Here is a 6,862-nt window from a genome sequence, read left to right on the forward strand (position 1 = left end):
AGGAACTTTATCCATGCCTTTTGATATGTATAGTTTTATCAGAAAATTACTTTAATTTAGTAACTCAACTATGTAATTGAATATTTACAGTAATTTCTAAAATAATGATGTGTGCGTACACAAGGCTGAAGATCAATATTGTCACTATACATATGGATAAGTAAATGAGGGAATAAATAAATGCAATTAAATTCACTAAAATAAAATAATTCACACCAAGAAGCTTAATTAATTCCAGTAAGTTAATTCACAAAAGACATTTAAAAAATAATAGTCATAAAACAAAACATGTTTAAAAATAGCAAAAAAGAAATTGGAAAAGTATGAACACATTATTTATAAAAAAGAATAATCCTATCAAAAAGGTTTGTTGCCATTAAGTAAACATAAAGGAAAACATTTTATATCCAAACTGTGCATATAGTATTTAAAGCCAGGAAATGTATATAGCTTATAAATCGTGACAAATTATTAATATCAATTTAAAACAGTCGAACATTCAAATAAAAATGTCCATGTCTGCCTGACTGAGAAAACAAATACATTATAAATACCATATTGTATGATATACTGGTTAAGGTGTGTCTTTGAGTTATTACATTTTAAACTACATAGATGTTTTGATATTTTCCAAGCATAAAACAGGAGGACATTTTATTAGGAAACTGTTGGGGTGAGTGATGCCTTGTGTTTTGGCTGCAGTACTAAAAACGTCCCACAGATGGCACTGTGGTTTATCTGAAGAAGACTGGACCACTGCAAGAAGTTTGGACAACGTGGCAGTTTGTAGATCCAAGAATAGACAGCTTGCTGATGTGTGCATGGTTCGTTGGTCTAGGGGTATGATTCTCGCTTAGGGTGCGAGAGGTCCCGGGTTCAAATCCCGGACGAGCCCACCTTTATGCCCCTCAGGGTCTGACAGAAGCAGTTATTCCTTTAGAGCAGGGGTGTCCAAACTTTTTTCACCGAGGGCCACATACACAAAATTATACGAAGAGCTGGGCCCCTCACTCGAGGTGAGGTATAATGCCTCATAAGTTCAGTTATAAGTCAGCAAAATAAATCAAATGTATGTAAATTATGCTTAATACTTGAAAATGCTTTAAGAAAACAAACAGCCTACATCCCCGCTCTCCAGAGGGTTTCATTTATCTTGTTAGCAGCTCATTCCTTAAAACAGAAGCCTCAGATTGATTATCATAAGAGGAAATATGAAGGGTTTATTTCAAGCGCGTTATGAAAATAAGTTATTGGGCTTTTTTCTTATCAACTTAGATTTTATAGAAACATTTGTTCAACTTTAACCGACTGAATTTGTTTGAAAAGTGGGCTTCTTAACACATGAATACTACTGTGTAATATCTGTTTTCATCTATATTTAACCCTTGTGTTGTGTTCGAAAGCTGTTACCGTTCATGGTGTTCGCGGGTCAATTTTGACCCATGATTTATTTCAGTCCAAAACACACACAAAAAAAGACTATCATCCAATATTGTTTTAACTAGGCTACATCATAACTAACTTATTATGCATTCATAACCGCACAATCCTGTAATTTAATGTTATGGCCCAAAACACATTACACCACATATTGCACACGTGCATGTGTGTGTTCAGGTTCAAGTGTTAGTGTACATATTCTTTGAGAAAGGTGGAGTTCCCGTGGGGGGAGGGGGGCAGAGGGATTGGAGACCAGGTGCATGTTGCGAAAAATGATTGAACAGATAGTGAGTGAGGGCTTTTTGTATGAGTTTTGTTATATTCATTTATTTAATTTGGCATAATCTTCTTTGTCTCCTCACTTAAAAGATCATTTGTTGGCATTTCTTTCGGTGTAAATAAATACACTTGTGTTCTCTTTCACCCTGACTGTTATTGGTTGTTGTGTGTTACTGTCTCCATTTCCCCTACACTTTAATAGGGATGTAACAAACACATTAATGTATAAAAAATGAAATAATCCAGTAATTCAATATATATGATTCTAAAATTAGACATTACGCACAGTAAGTAGTGAGTAGTGGTTGATGCCAATACGTCTCAGTTTATGCTGCTTTATACTTCTACTGCACTACATTTTAGAAGACAGTATTGTACTGTTTACTCCACTGCATTCATTTGACATCTTTTATTTACTAGTTAGATATAGATTAGTAGATTATTCAAAAATATAAATCAATTATTAAACACACTTTGACATACAGTTATTCAAATTAGCCCTACATTTACTAACTGTGATAAAACACATCAATAATCATTAGAGTAACCCAGTAACTCTATATCTATATATATACGATTCTGAAAAGGGCCATTATGCATAAGGAGTACTTTTACTTTTGGTACTTTAAGTATATTTTGATACCAATGCTTTTGTACTTTTACTTGTTACACAGTATTTTTACCCTGTAGTATTTCTACTTTTACTTTAGTAGAATATCTGAGTACTTCTTACACCACTGCTACCATGAGTGTGGAGTTGTGTGCTACAAAAGCCTGAATTTAAAACAAATATTTTACAGCTGAAGACTGTTTTCAAATGTAGAGCAGGTTGTGAGCGAGGCTCCGTTTGTAAATGAGGAAACAGTTCAGAGTGTCAGCGCTGCTCCTCCTCCTGGAATGAATCACAGCCAGCTCCACTCTCCACATATGATGTTTGTCAATTTAAAAGATAATTTTGCAAGTCAAAAAAATAAAAATGTGTCGTAAAACTGTGAAGTAACACTTTTTTTGTGTGAAACCGCTCAATGAACTACATCTCCCGTCTCGCACCACACACCAAGACGGCCGTCACGTTGGCACATTTCACTTCTTTCTTTCAGAATGAGGCGGAAAGTATTAAAAGAGGTGAAAATCACTACAAGTCTGGGCATGTTGAGAGCTGTACACACACACAAGGGGAGTTAGTTGGTTCCTAAGAGCCAGCATGCGGGACCGGGATTCTGGGATTTGTAGTCTTTCTAGTTGCGTATTTTTCATAGTCTTATATTTCAACAGTTTTACGACAAACTGTGACTTTTTTGACATGGAAATTATTATTTAAGATTGAAAAACATGTGTAATTCGTGGCACAATTCAAACGGGATCGAAAGATAATCTTTCTCTCTCCATTGACTTCAATACAAACTTTTTCCGAAATAAGGTCCCATGGTGTGTATTGACTTTGACCGTCTAGTCATTGTTGGTGATTTTAACATCCATGTTGACAACCCCCAGGACAGAGGGGCTAAAGAACTGTGTTGTGTTCTTGATAGCTATGGACTGACTCAGCATGTGACGGAGCCCACGCACAGTAAGGGGCACACTCTGGACTTAATTATCTCAAAGGGTCTGAATATCTCTGAGGTTGTGGTGACTGATGTTGCACTCTCTGACCATTCCTGTGTTTTCTTTGAGAGCTCTATTTCTGTTCACAAAAATGTTAAAAAAGAGGTAACCACAAAGTGATATTTAACTGAAAATACTAGGGAAATGTTTACTCAGAATTTTTCTTCCACACTTGCCCCTGCTAACATCTCAGTAAATGAGCTAGTAGATCATTTTAATTAAAAAATGTTATAGATGCCATTGCTCCAACTAAGGTAAAGGAAGTGTCTGGCAAAAAAATATCTCCATGGAGAAAGGCCATGACCATGAAAACAGAAAAAAGAGAAAGTCGAAAAGCTGAACGCAGGTGGCGAAAAACAAATCTCCAGGTTCACTTTGAAATCTATAAAGAGAGACTTGGCCTTTATAATTTGGAATTGAAAAACGCACGACAGTCTTTCTTCTCTGACATCATTACCAAAAACAAAAACAACGCACGTGCCTTGTTTGCTACCGTCGACAGACTAACTAACCCCCCAGTGTCAGTAGCCTCTGAATTTCTATCCACCAGGGCATGCAATGATTTTGCCTCCTTCTTCACTGACAAAATTCAGAAAGAGACAAGCAGTCAGTGCCTCTGTATCAAGTTCAGCAAATGTGTTGTCCTTATGTCCACCTAATATCAATTCAAACACCATGACACAATTCCATCAGATTAATGATAAAAACCTAGAGGACATTATTCAACTTCTGAAATCCTCCTCCTGCTGCCTTGATATTATTCCAACAGGATTTTTCAAAGATGTTTTTCCTTGCATGGCCTCAGATCTACTTCATATAGTAAACACATCTCTTCACTCAGGTATTTTTCCACAGGCACTGAAAACTGCAGTCATTAAACCGCTCTTAAAAAATAATAATCTAGATGCTTCAGTAATGAACAATTACAGGCCAATATCAAACCTGCCATTTCTAGGTAAAATCATTGAAAAAGTTGTTTTTCAACAGTTGAGTAACTTCTTGCATTTAAATAACTGTTTGGATGTGTTCCAGTCAGGCTTTCGTCCAAACCACAGCACTGAGACTGCTCTTGTAAAGGTCTTCAATGACATCCACTTAAACACAGACAGTGGCAGAACTTCAGTGTTAGTATTATTAGATCTCAGTGCTGCGTTTGACACTGTTGACCACAACATATTACTAGACCAACTGGAAAACTGGGTGGGACTTTCGGAAACAGTTCTAAATTGGTTTGAATCCTACTTAAAGGACAGAAACAACTTTGTTTCTATAGGTAAATACACATCTGAGTTGACAAATATGACATGTGGGGTACCTCAAGGCTCCATCTTGGGGCCTCTTCTCTTTAACGTCTACATGCAACCACTGGCTCAGATAATGAAGAACAACAAAATAAGTTACCATAGCTATGCGGATGACACACAAATTTATGTAACAATTTCACCAGGAGACTATGCTCCAATTCAAACACTGAGTAAGTGCATTGAACAAATCAATGACTGGATGTGTCAGAACTTTCTCCAATTAAACAAAGATAAAACTGAGGTAATGGTTTATGGAGCCAAGGCAGAACGTATAAAAGTTAGCGCTGAGCTTCAGTCTGCAATGTTCAAAACAACAGATAAAGCCAGAAATCTAGGTGTAGTCATGGACTCTGACCTGAGTTTCAACAGTCACATTAAAACAGTTACTAAATCAGCCTACTATCACCTAAAGAACATATCTAGGATTAAAAGACTAATGTCACAGCAGGATTTGGAGAAACTTGTCCATGCTTTTTTCTTCAGTAGACTGGACTACTGCAATGGTGTCTTCACAGGTCTCACTAAGAAATCTATCAGAAAGCTTCAGCTGATTCAGAACGCTGCTGCTCGAGTCCTCACTAACACTAAGAAAGTGGATCACATCACTCCTGTTCTGAAGTCTTTACACTGGCTTCCTGTGTGTCAAAGAATAGATTTCAAAATACTGCTGCTGGTTTATAAAGCTTTGAATGGTTTAGGCCCAAAATACATTTCTGACCTACTGCTAAATTATGAACCCTCCAGAACTCTCAGGTCATCAGGGACTGGTCAGCTTTCTGTCCCCAGAGTCAGAACTAAACATGGAGAAGCAGCATTCAGTTATTATGCTCCAAATATCTGGAACAAACTCCCAGAAACCTGCAGGTCCGCTGCAACTCTTACTACTTTTAAATCCAGGCTGAAGATTTTTCTTTTTGTTGCCGCTTTTAATTGAACTATTCACATCTTAAACTGCACTGTAACTTTTATCCATGTATTTTTTCTTTTAATGTTTCTTTTATTATCTTTTCTTTTTAATGACTGATTTTAAATGCCATTTTCTTAATGTCTTTCATTTTTTGTAAAGCACTTTGAATTGCTTTGTGTTGAAAGGTGCTATATAAATAAACTTGCCTTGCCTTGCCTTGCCATGAGTCCCACCGGAAGGGGAGGGACTTCGCCTCTCTGAATATCACCAGTTGTTTGTCCCGCATTTTATTCGGTAACGGCGTCTCGTCGCTACGGTTCTCTCTCTCTTGTTCCTGAGAAAGTGTGTGAGCTCCAGCACTACTGATCCATCATCTGTGTGTTTGGATAAACCTCTGAATGGACTGTGTGCTCTTTTTTCTGGAGCGTTTACCTCGGACTATAGGAGCTAGCTTAGCATGCTAGCTGGAAACACGTTAGCAACGCTAGTCAGATTGAGAGTTTGATGGAGAGAGAGACGGTGTGTTTAACGGAGCTTGCAGGAAAAGGTGATCTAGTAAACATGAGTAAAGTCCAAATGCTGCTGTCGTTGAAGAAGCAGCGACTCACTACTGAAGAGATATTTGCTTTGTTTGAAAAAACGATAGCCGAGTACGAGGCGGAGCTGTCTCTTTCCAAAGAGGAGATCAAGAGACTCCAGAAACTTCTGGACGCTGTTTTACAGCCTCAGCTTCGGATACACAGAGCAGGTATGTTCCCTTTACTCTTAATAAACACTTTACACTCTTCAGTAGCACTTTATTATCACATTAATAACACGTTAGACCCTTTATCAGCACAGCACTACTCAGGTAGTCGGTTTGCTATCCTGGCTCCAAAATGGTGGAATGAGCTCCCCATTGAAATCAGGACAGCAGATAGCTTGCACATCTTCCGGCGCAGACTGAAAACTCATCTCTTTCGACTCCACTTCGAGCGATAGAATTACTAACAAAGGATTGCTAACAAAGCACTAATATACTAACAAAGGACTGGCTTATCTAAAGCCAGTTGAGTAGCACTTGAAATGTTTTAGCTCTATGAAACCTGATGTACTTATGATTCTGTTTTCTATAAGTTTGTATCTTGTTGGTCGAATGCACTTATTGTAAATCGCTTTGGATAAAAGCGTCAGCTAAATGCAATGCAATGTAAAAAAAGTAAAAGTACAAACACCACACTGTGAAAATACTCCATTACAAGTTAAAGTACTGCATTAATATGTTATTTAAGTAAAAGTATGTAAGTATTATTAGACACATGTACTTTATTATGATAATTAAAATGTA

At 37.3% G+C, this 6,862-nt stretch overlaps 1 non-coding gene across 1 annotated transcript; it reads left to right on the forward strand.

The window, feature by feature from the left end:
* Positions 1–823: 823 nt before the first annotated feature.
* trnap-agg lies at positions 824–895 on the forward strand. Its single transcript has one exon. It is a non-coding gene; the product is annotated as a tRNA-Pro (tRNA).
* Positions 896–6,862: the final 5,967 nt, after the last annotated feature.

Source organism: Trematomus bernacchii, unplaced genomic scaffold (genome assembly GCF_902827165.1).
Source record: "Trematomus bernacchii unplaced genomic scaffold, fTreBer1.1, whole genome shotgun sequence".
In the NCBI taxonomy this organism is placed as follows: Eukaryota; Metazoa; Chordata; class Actinopteri; order Perciformes; family Nototheniidae; genus Trematomus; species Trematomus bernacchii.